Below are 12,362 nucleotides of genomic sequence, written 5' to 3' on the forward strand. Positions count from 1 at the left end.
GTTCCAAGAGAAGGTTTAGTGAACAAGGGAGGGGTCTCAGAGATAATTTTGTGATAAAAAAAAAAAAAAAAAAAAAAAAAAAGACAAAAGGCATCACTAACAATTACCTTCTAAAACTAAATAGGAACATTTTGCCTTCTGTTAACTTTTCAGTATACAGTGTAATTGTGATGGTGTGATCTTTTATAGTAAAATGCCTGTGAAGGTTTCCTTCTTAATGTTTCCATTAAAAATAATCAGTGTGCAGATAGAGAACACTATCGTGAAGCTTTTATGCAGACAAGAAAGTAGATTATGATCATCATGAATGTCTTATCAATTGTCACTGGTAAGCTTTGTGACCCTGGCTCTGTAGTGTCAACTGTGCAGGGGTGATAATAATACCTATGTTACAGGGACAATCAAATGAGGAGAAATCGAGGTCCGGGAAGGTCAAATGACTTGCCCACAATCCCATAAGTAGTAAGCATCACAATAGGGACTCAAACCCCTATCCCATGATGGCCTTTCCACTAGATAAGCTTGTGATCTAAACTGGCACTTACTTTGGCTGCCATCCTTCTCTGGTGGGTACAATGATTACGTATATTCGAGCAAGGGCGATTCCTGAGCTCTTTTGGTCTGCTCAATATGATGACTGCTTTAAAAATCAATAAGTTTTTCTACAAAATAGCCAGAGTCAATGTCTTTACTTTTATCTGTGTTCTAAAGTCACCAGCTTTTCTTAAGTATGTCCAGCTGGAAGTGTTAGTGCCATTTTTTCCCTCTTAATCCTTTATTCAAATTGGAATTAATGTTGGCATTTGCTTTAGCAAGTCAATGATACGACTGCCTTCAGACAGCTAAATCTCAGGGGATTTCCAGGGTCAACCCATTAATCAACCCATTAAGATTAAGTCTATTTCATTTTTTGTGATGTTCTTCAGTGTTCCCCACTTTCCAACTCTGTTCCTGAAGGATAGAGCCCAAGCATGAAGTTTTGGCTCTTCCATTTCTTGAGCCACGGCCATATCTTTTAATAATCTTTGTTCTCTTCCTCTGTGTGCTCTTTGAATCAGTCATAAATGCCAAGATACATATTGGCAAAGTTTGGGAGAATCATCTCAAATTCTTGTAAGAATTGCTCATTCCATGGAACAGATGTCGGGGTATTAGCTACAATTGTCTTCACGGTGGTCTGCTTGCTTATTGGTAGTCATGAGCACTGGAAGGCTAGATGACCAAGTGTACCATGAAATTTTCTCTTGTTGCCTTTGGCACACAATGAAACCATCTCCTCCAATTTCTTTATTTACTTCTCTGAAAATAACTTTTAAGCTGTCCTATTTAGCAACAACTAATTTATGTCTTCTGGTTTCGTTTATACTGATAATGTCAATATGTATATGGTTCAGTGAATCCAATATTGTATCATCTTTTTAACTATTGAGCAAATATCCCATATTAAGAGTACTGAAGAGTTTAATAGCTGCATGACTCCTAGCATTCCTGTTCCCTTTCCCCCCTACTCCGTTGCCACAATAGAAGTGAATGACACTACAAGGAATGGGACCATTTTTTGCCCAGTTTTATTCAGTCACCTGGACTAAACTATTTGGCCCCCTTTGAAGCTCACTCCAGGGCTGAGACTTCCTATATTTTGTTAAATTGGTCCTTAGCACCTTTGTTAAGTTGGTTAAAAACAAACCTTCTAGAACTTGTATTCTACTGATTATCTTTAAGAACCCAGGTCACATCCATGACAAAAGATAGGAGAGAATGTAAAACAATCAAAAGGCAATAACAAATTTTTACAAAAATTTAAAAAAAAAGTAGTTAGGAAGACATCAGCAACGACAGAAACCTGCCGAATTCTATCAATAATGAAAAAGACCTGTGTGTATGTTGAAGGTGTCCTTGATGAAAGCATCAGAAAGAACCAGTCATGTTTTCCTAGACCGAAATCTACAAAATGCTACATCTTCCCAGTATTGTGAATTTAGAGTAGGAAGGGATTTGAGAAGCCATCAAGTACAATCCCTTCACTCTCCAGGTGAGGAACCTGGAGTCCATGGTAAGTGACTAAATCGCAGCTCAGTTCATTGATGGGGAAGTCAAAAGCTCCAGCAAGGGAAGCAGAGAGGGAGTTATTACAGCACCAACAGCACCCAATAATAAGATCGGGCCCATATAGGGTTTAACACTTTACAAACACATGATCTTTCTATCAGATGCAGGCAAGGCGAGTTTCGTTATCCCCGTTTTTCAGATGATAAAGAGGAGACCAAGAGGGGTAAAGCACTTCAGGCAAGGCCTCCGGGTAAGCAGCAGGAACGTTACTTCAATTCTCCCTCCCCTCCCCTTCAGCTGCTTTCCAGGCCATGCTGCTAAGGGCCAGCTAGACTAATGGAACTTGCCTTCCAAGGCCCTTCTCTTTGGACATAGTCGGGGCTTCCCTGCCACCGAGCCCTTCTCAGCTGATCTGGTTCCCATACACCCCCTTTCCTGCCTCTTGTTCACTCACTGGGATCCGCAAAGGATTGTGGTCTAGCACAGCCAGTTGTCACCTTCAATCAACAATTCCCCATTAAAACTATTCCCTCAATCAAAGTGGATCCTAATAAGCCCATGAGTCATGCTGCCCTCCTTCCTAAACCTTGACTTCTACTAGGGACTTTAATTCCGGAAACCACCCGCAGGCTGTGTATAGCTCTTCCAAATGTTTAGGCAGGAAGTAAAATTCAAATTAGATATAATCACAATGCAAATGTAGAATTATTTAATTCAAGCCGACTGGTGCTCTCAGGTCATAATTCCTGCCATAACTAGTTCTTACAATTGCCTTCTGTTAAGTGAATCAGAGGAGAAAAAAAAATACCCCTAACTTGTTCATGCAGAACAAATTTGTCTCCTAAACAAATCCCAATCAGCAGAAAAGTCCTAAATTAAGCACCCTGACCTCCCTATAAACTTAAATAAGTTGCTTTGTTTCATTTCATTTTATTTTGTTTAGATGGAGGGTACCCCCTTTCCCCTCACCCCCACCTCACAGATACACACTCTCCCCCTTTTCTCTCAGATTGGGACAAAAGATAAAGAGACGCCATTGAGAAAGCTGGGACTGCCACGGGGCTGCTTTTCCAGGATTACCCCAGAATAGCAGCAGCAGCAGGCTCTCCAGTTTACAAGCCACTGACCTTCATAGTGGCCCTTTCAGCGAGGGAGTCAAAGTTATTATTGTCTCTACCTCGCAAGGGAAAAAACTGAGGCTTCAACTCCTGAAATCCAGCCAGCTAATGGCAAAGGAGGCAGGACTTGGGACTGGAGGATCTGGAAGAACAAGAAACAGTAGAGCACAATTTCTAATCCACTTGGCTCCTTGTTTTGTGGGAAGGGAAACCGCAGCCTAAAGGGGCAAGATGACTTGCTCAAAGTCTACTATTAACTGGCAAAGCCAGGAGATCTTCTTCGTGTTCTTGGAAGTCCAGGTTTTCTGGCTTCGAGTTTGGGCATCTTTCCACAGAACCATTCTGACTCCCCAAATCCCCAAAGCATCTGATTGGCTCCTGAGTAAATGTTCACTCCCCCAGGGGGTCAGGGGGTCCTTAATTCTCTCCCAGTGACATTCAGAAATAGAATAAGGGCTTCCCGGAAATCCTCCAAGACAGAGCCCTGGTTGGTCTGGTCCAGTACCAAATGCAAAGGCCAATTCTGATGAGACGAGCGCACACAAGGAGGGCCAGTATGGCCAAGCTGGAGATCTTGGGGCACAAGTGCTGTGGAGCAGGAAATCTTTCACCCACAGCCTCCATCCTGGCTTGGGGACAGGTGGCCAAAGCATCAGTAAAGACCTGTCTGTCCCTGATGGACTAGACCTTCCCGGGATGGGAGGAGCAATCTTCTCCCAGTGACTTCTAGCCTCATCCCAATCTAGTGTCTGAACTCTGTCCCACAATATTAAACATCCCCCTCTCCCTGGTGCTTATCGCCTTCAAAATCTAGCTTCATGCTCATCATCCGTCTAATAAATGGCCAGGCATCCGTGTCCACAGGACCAGCTCCTCCTCTGCTCCTATCAGGGAGCCCTCCCAGCTTTTCTTGATTTCTGGAGTTGGTGCAGAGCTCTCTCTTTTGGCTGGTGCTGAACACACTCTTTTCTTACCACGTTCTTCTGGGGGATGGCAGACAGGGGGCGGGGAAACCCATTTGTCTCTCTTCTGACTTTTTCCAAACCTCAGAGTCTCTACTGTACACTCGCCTCCAATCTTCTATTGTTTGATCTGACTCAAGCAAGTCGTTTTTCCTCTCTGGTGATTCAGTTTTATCATCTGTAAAATGGGAATAATAATAGTCACACTATATTCCTTAGAATACAGTTGTAAGGAAAATATACCTAAAGTGCCTCATAAGTGTGAGGTATTATAACTACTGGTTCTTCAAAAAACTGAAGCCTATCAATCCATACAAGTTTCAATCATTTTAACACTATAGGGAAAAACAAATGCAAAAAAATCTGTGTTCATAGTTTCTGTGGACACAGATACAGATAAACTAAGGAAATCCTGGGCGAAATTGTAAAACATAGGTGATAGGTCCCTCAAAAGCATCACTTTTTAATATTTTCATGGTCTTTAACCTCTCCACACATACACACAACATACACATGTCCCCCAGCTTCTCAATCGTGGATTTGGAAAATTAGAGATCAAAGGGACTTAAGAGAACATCTTATCCATCCAGTATGTGAAGCATGAAATCTCAAGACAATATCTAATTCGTCATCATTAACTCAATGAGCATTTTACAGAAGGGGAAACTATGGCACACAGAGGATAAGAAGTTCCGAGTCTGGAGTTTATGCAGTAAGAGTAAAGATAGAGTGTGTTCCAGATATGGGGGAACCATTTGTATATCCAAGCTCTAGGGAAAGACATTTAGGGATGGGAAATTCAAACTCTTATTAGAGAGCTCTTCTGAACTTTGTACATCTTTAAGGGTTAAGAAGTGTAGCATGATGTGATGGAAAGAGCACTGGACTCTCCTGAAGAACTTCGACTTGAACACCAGCTGCAAAATGAGCTGATGACCTTGGGCAAATACTCTAAGCTTCAGTTCCTTCATCTAACAAATGGGGGTGATGAGATTTATTTATACAAACCACCTCACACAGTTGTATTGAGAAAAGCACTTGTTCAAGTCTAAAAGTACTGAATTATGAAAATTGTCGTTATTCCTTAATAATGAACAGAAGTAGTTGATTTATCATTTACATCTTGAACAAGATGAACCCCCTTAGGTGTTAGCTTTGCTGAGAATCCTTCTCTAAGTTGTTTTATCTATAATTCAGAAATAAAAATCTTGGTTTCCTGTAGAAGATATTTCAAACACCATTGACTAGGGAAAGTGTCCATTTGTAGGCCGAAAAGCCTCGGGCCCTTACACCCCGCCAAACCCTGAATATTTAGTCCTTTCCAGTTTTAAATCCCATGATGCTTATAAAAGGAAATCTGTTTAGGGATTGGGGTAGGGATGGAGATGGAGGAGAGTATTGAAGGATCAGTAATTAATCTCTTCTTTCCATTCCACAATATCCTCCTGCTCCTTTGATGAAGGGATTTCTCCATTAAGGCTGCTTAGAGCAATAGACCAACCATTTGAGTATAAAAGATCTTCAGCTGATTCCAATCTCTCAGCCCCTAACCCTTCCTCTTCTTTTTTCAAGCTTTCCAGATGCGTGACACCTTCAGTTCTCATTGTACGCTTCCCACTTCACTAATGTGATTCCTCCCTTCCCACTCTACCTCCCTCCACCCCAATAGTGATTATGCACTAAACCTGGGGAGGCAATCCACTTTCATGGCCCAGATACATATAAACAGTTATTTCTTTTCCTATTACTTTATCAGTTTTAGATCCTCTTAATTAAATTTGCAAAATACTAGGCAGATTATATGTTATAATTTTTTCTTCAGATATTTTTCAAAATCCCAGCATAGGGATTTCTATAATTAATGTCTAATGCGGCAAATGCTCCGAAAATAGTAAAGTAGCAAAACATTAAAAGTGATAGTGATTAATAATACATACAAATTCATGTCATTTACTATATCTATGCTCTCTAATCCCCATGTTAGTTATGTCTCTGAGGAGTCAATGATAAAATTAAAGGTCTCATAGACACCAATATATTTATAGTAGCAGTTTTTATAGGAGCAAGACTGGAAGCAAAGCATACGCTCATTGATTAGGTATAACCTCCCTCCAAGGCTACTGATGGCCAGGGCCGTACGTACCAGTCTTCCTCGGATAGACTTGGAGACAAGACCGGAGTTAAAAGGCCAACCTGCCTTTCTTTATTGGTAATCTCAGCAGGAAACAAGAGCAAGAGAAAGTCTCTGCGTCTCTATCTCTGCATCTCTCTACACCCCTGCTTATGGCAGAGCGGGCCATTTATATTTACTCTCCTCTGGGATTATCCCGTGGCCAGCCCACTCAGCGCTGCACAGGTGGATCAGCAGAAGGGAGACACCTGGAGTCAGTGCTGCGTCCTAAGGAGAAAACAACACCGGTAAGACACAGCCTCCTGCCTCAGCGCCCAAGCCCCTTCTCCCTCCTGGGTCCACCCTACCAGCTAACATGGCACACATGGCCATTCTCAGAAGGAAAGTCCCTACCAATTAGGGAATAAATAAACGCATTCTAATAAATAAATAGAATGGAATATAACTACACTGTAAGAAATGATGACTACAGAGAAGTATAAGATGATTTCATGAAGGGACGCAAAGCGATTCTAGGAAAACAATCCAATTATCAGTCCTCAAACTACTGCCCACGGGCCAGATGCAGCAGCTGAGGACAATTATCCTCCTCACCCAGGGCTCTGAAGTTTCTTTATTTAAAGGCCCACAAAACAAAGTTTTTGTTTTTACTCTAGTCCGAACCTCCAGCAGTCTGAGGGACAGTGAACTGGCCCCCTATTGAAAAGTTTGAGGACCCCTGGTACCCTTAACCATATAACAGATAACTCTGTGGGAGGGAGAAAGGCATAGAAGGGGAAACCGTGATATACAAACAGGAGTTATAAATAAAGCTTTCTAAAATGGGCAATGCAAAATGACTGTGGCCATTTAAAGCTGCCTTCGTTTATATGTTTATGTAACAACTATTGTTTTTTCTTGATTCTATTTGGCTCACTAATAAGCATTTCACATAAGTCTTCCCATATTTCTTTGAATTTTTCATATTCATTATGGGATGTTATTTTTTTTACTGTGCCATTATACTCTCATTCTTTTTAAAACTTAAACTAATGTTCTGTCAATAAAGTTATTATAATAAATAAAAATAAATAAATAAAACTTAAATTAATGTTTTCAATAAAAAAATTTTTCTCTGCCTCTCATGTCTTCTCCCTGCTTTGAAATGGAAAGAAAAATAAAAATCTTTTCAACAAATATACATAATCAAGCAAAATAAAATCTATCTTTGGGTATGTTCAAAATTATATATCTTAATCTGCAAGCTGAGTAAATAATTTCTTTGTCAGAATGACAAAGTATCTTTTATCATGAAGATTCTGGAATGGCAATTGTTCAATTGTTCAGGGAGTTCTTAAATTTTTATAATTGTTAGTGATTCTTATAATTTAATCTGTGCTCCAGAAATCCAGATTTCATTCTTGTACACCATCTTCTCAAGGGTTACATTTCCAAATATTCTTTTTATTTATGAAACTCCTATCTTTAATCAGCAGCAGAGATGAAGATACAATCTATGTTCCTAAAGTCTTCAGCTGCTTGCCTAATATATAATATTTAGAATACCTAGTAATATTTTCTAGTTTTCTTTAGTACCATTGAATCCTCATGTATCTCCAGAAGTTAGTAGTGATTATGTGACCAAACTAATGTAAATTATTTATAGCAGTATGAAAAAAAAAATCATCCAAATTACTAACGACTAGAGAAATACAAACTAAGACAATTTTAAGTTTCTACATCTCATCCATCAAATCGACAAATTTGACAAAAAGGGAAATAGACATTAGCTGTCTTCATAATTAATATCAGATAAACAAATGCCTGTCTCATTATCCCTCAGTATGGACTACCATTCCTTATTTCTTCTTCTTTAATTTTATTATATTCATTCTTTCCTGATGCCATTTGTAGATCCAAGACACCTTTTTTTTTTCCTCAGAGAAGTATCCCCTCCATCTACTGAGATTTTATTATTTTATAAATTATCAAAATGATTCTATAAATTATCAAGACCTATTAAATTCTTGTCCAGGACCACCCACTTATATACTGCTGATGTTAAGACAAGCTTGGAGAAACCAGATTTATAAAACAAGCAGTCAGTCATCACTCTAAGAACTCCATAGTAAAGTTCCATTGCAATATGAAGGCAGAAGTCACATGTTCTGAAGCATTCAGTACTGTGGCAAAGAACTCGACATTGGAGGCACTGGTCAATTGGTGAATGGTTGAAGATACGATGGCATATGATCACGATGGAATATTGCTATATTATAAGAAATTATGAGCTCGTTGATTGCAGAAAAACATGGATAGACTTGCATGGAATAATGAAGAACAAAATGGCCAGAATCAAGAGAATGCTGTATACAATGATAGCAATATGGTTTTTAAAACAACTGCGAGCAAGAAAGTCATTTTGACTATTACAAATATCCAAATTAACTGCAAAGAATATTTGAGAGAAGGATGCTATATGTGGCCAGAGAAATAACTGATAAATACAAGTGTATATAGAATGATATATATGTATGTGTGTATACATATGTGTGTATGTGTGTATATAAAATACTACATATAATATAATATAAATGTGTGTGTGATGGTAGACATTTCTAGGGTAGAGGAGAAGGGAAGAAAAAAGTAAAAGAAGTCATATAATAACTTTATAATCTATTTAAAAGCAATAGCAAGTTGTACATAACAGATTAGGAGTTTCATGTGTAATCATTTTTATTCTACTAAGTTATGGAAATGCTTGTATTTCATAAATTAAAAATAAAATCTTTTAAAATGAAGACAGAAGAGTTTGCAATCCATAGGACATCAGTACCAAGGTGGATATGATTTAGAGGAGCAGGGTTCAAATATCACGAGGTCAAAACAATTTGGGTCTTGAGTATTTACAAACATCATTCACATCACAAGCCTTTCAGATCCACTCTAAGTGGTGTACGCAAGGGGGTCCCCTTGAAATGGGAGTCTTGTCTAATTTGATGTGGCTTTAAGTGAAGGCTGTTTGAAATGTGCTGCTCATTTGAATTTTCATGTTTTGAGGGAAAATGAGCTTAAAGCTTAATCCAATTTTCTAACACCCTGAAACAGACGGAGTAGAATGAAGAAACGGACAATGATGACATAACCAGGAAAGAGATTTCCTTGCAAAAGCTCCTACTCTGTAGAGAGGTATTTCCTTCAGAAGAAATACATGTGTTGATTTATTCCAGACTACCGCAAGGTTTTCCCTTTGTGCCTGATGGACAGTATTATTTTCAAAAAGTCTTTTTTATTTTCATTTTTAAGCTAAGAAATAACCAGAAAAACTTAACAGAGAAAGGTTTTTCAAAGTATGTTGAAGTTATGGGTCACATACATATACATCAAATGGAGAACTGAAAAACTTTCCCCTGAAATGCAGCTTCTCTAAACTCTCTGCTTCTATTTAATTGAAGCATGATCAGAGAAGCACGTGCCGGGACCACATCTACAGCTGAAGGAAATCCAGTGATTCTCCCGAAATCCCTCCCATCCCAATTCATTCTCCTCTCATCTGAGAGAAGTCAGGTCTGGCAATGTCCCTTCCACCATCACCACCAGCACCACCATCCCAGTGTCCTACATACAGTGAACTCCAATGAATCCCTATTTCGTTCAGGATGAATACAAGAAAAGTTTTTTACTTGCTATTTGGTATTTAAAAGTCCTTTCCTCCCCTTGCAGCCGTCTCACATTCTTCTCCCCTCCAAAGCTTTACAAGCCACCCGTACTCTAGCAGTTACTGCTCCTAGAACTCAACCTCCAGTCTCCATACCTCTTCAATGAGTGTTCTACATGCCCAGAATATTCTCCCTCCCTCCAGCAGCTCAAGAATTCCTTATATGGTTATTTGCCATCAACTGTGTATTTATCTTGTAGGTTCTAATTTACACAGGTCGTCTCCCCCATTACAATGTCATAAAGGCCAGGAATGTTTTTTCAACCATTCTTTCACATGCTCAGCGGATGAGCTTTCTGCATTATTATGGCAAAAAAGAATCTGTCGCCTTGAAGACAGTTGCCTGCTGCTGCTGAGTTTTTTGTGTATAGCTCGGTCATTTGACAGCTGGCACAGTGTCTGACCCTTTCTATAACCTGGTTGGCAGGACCAAGCGGAGAGCTTGTAGTTCACTGGGATAGCTGGGAAGAGGTTGCCTCTGCCTCCAAAGCAGGAGGACCTAAGAGCAATGGTATGGAGGAATGCCTTCTTCAGATCCCATTTCTTGTGCTTACTTCCCCTCATTTCTCGTTTCTTCATCAAAATGTTGACACAGACTCAACTTAAGTGCGCCAAACTGACTCGAGTCTGTTGTTAAACATTAGCAGCAAATCCCTGACCTCAGCTGTAGGGGTTTTATGAAAACTGAGTCTCTGGAAGATCTAAATTATTTTCCAGAATCACCCAGGTAGCAAATGAGAATAGATTTGAATCTTGGAAGCCTCAAAAGCCTCTTAAAATCAAATCTCATACATCCTGAGCTATCCCACTTTTAGTAAAACGACAACAACAGAATGTTGCTTAAAAGTCACAGAATCCGTTTCCTTAGCTAGCTTTCAAAACTTATTTAAATGTAATTTCTTCTTCTGGTAGTGGTTGTTTTAAGTGTGGCAATCTTATAACCTGTTAGCCAAGAGTGCCTATGCTACATAGCAGGAGTGGGGAAACCCACTTTCTCCTATTGCTTGAGTTTTTTCAGAAATTATAAAGAATCGTCTTCCCCTGGGTGTCTATGGAGATATCAAGTCTTATATGTTCAGGGCTGAGAAAAGAACTACCTGGGATTTGGAGAAACAGATGCTGGAGAAAGGCAAAAGGGCAGGACAGACTGTCTCCACTGGCTGGCTGTCCCCACTGGCTGGCTGTCTCCACTGGCTGGCTGTCCCCTCTGGCTGCCTGTTCCCTCTAGCTGGCTGTCCCTACTGCTGGCTTGCATTGTCCCGGGACAATGGGCAGCCCGAGGGGGCAGGGGCCTTTAAGCTGCTCTAGAGTTCAAAGAAGGGCTTGTTTTAAGGGCTGCCCTTTTGATTAGTGGGGCCTCTAATTCCGGCCTGGAAGAAAGGGGAGGGAACCATGAAAATATGTGAAAAAGAAGACTTTTCAGTTGAGATACAATGGTTAGAACTAGAAAAGAAGAAACCTTTGGGAGAGAGCGATCCTCAAAAACAATGGGGGAGATCAGAGCCTGTACTGATATCCATATAAATATATGTATAGATGTACTTTACTAATAGGTGCGGGCATCTGTCACAAGCATGCACAGAGAAGAGGTTTTGCAAAGCTTAAATGTTGGCTCCTGGCATTGGAGAGAGAATCAGACTTTGGACAAAGCCTAACAATAAGGGAAAGAATCATTCCCACTTCTGTGGTCCTTTAAGCTTCGCATGGCACTTTCTTCACAAGACCCAGGAAGAAGAAAAAACTTGAAAATTTGTACAGGTTTGCCAGGTTCCAAAGCACTTTTTAGCTCTTCCCATTTGATTCCCACAAACTTGGATGGTTGGAAGAAGCCAGAAACTCAATTTAATTCCTCAAGCATTTATTAAATTACTGTTGTGTAACAAAGCACTGAAGTAGATGCAAAGTTTGGGGGAGAAATAGCCTCTAACCTCAAAGGGCTAACAGTCTAATAAGGGATAGACATAGACATAGAAAATATATATGACTGATAAACAGATGTAGTTTGTCTTCACATTATAATTCATCCCAGGGTCCAAGGAGATAATTTGGGAATAAGAGAAATCACAGAGTAGTTTCCCAGTGACCTTTAGGGTAACAGATTTCTAGTGGTCAAGAAGTCATGCAAGAAGATAGGAGGTGCTGAATTGAGAGATTCTTCCCTCTTAACAGGAAACTGCACAATAGGAGGGGAGGGCAAAGGAGGAGGGAGGAGGAGGAGGGAGGAGGAGAAAAAGGAGAAGGAGGAGAGGAAAAAGAAGGGGGAAGAGGAGGGAGGAAGAAAAGGAGGAGGAGAAGGAGAAAAATGAGATCTTTTCCTATTTCCTTTGCCTTGAAAAAATTTTCCAATTAGGAGATTAAGGAAACAAGGCTAACTTAACCTAAAGCCAGACTGGGACTTCCTGTCC

The 12,362-nt window shown here is 40.0% G+C and overlaps 1 long non-coding RNA gene across 1 annotated transcript; it reads right to left on the bottom strand.

Annotated features, from left to right (window-relative positions):
- Positions 1-825: 825 nt before the first annotated feature.
- LOC116419786 lies at positions 826-10,038 on the bottom strand. The gene is made up of 3 exons (XR_004230091.1): positions 9,923-10,038; positions 6,273-6,527; positions 826-4,307 (listed from the first exon to the last, which is right to left on the bottom strand). It is a non-coding gene; the product is annotated as an uncharacterized LOC116419786 (long non-coding RNA).
- Positions 10,039-12,362: the final 2,324 nt, after the last annotated feature.

The sequence above is a fragment of the Sarcophilus harrisii genome, chromosome 6 (genome assembly GCF_902635505.1).
Source record: "Sarcophilus harrisii chromosome 6, mSarHar1.11, whole genome shotgun sequence".
NCBI lineage: Eukaryota > Metazoa > Chordata > Mammalia > Dasyuromorphia > Dasyuridae > Sarcophilus > Sarcophilus harrisii.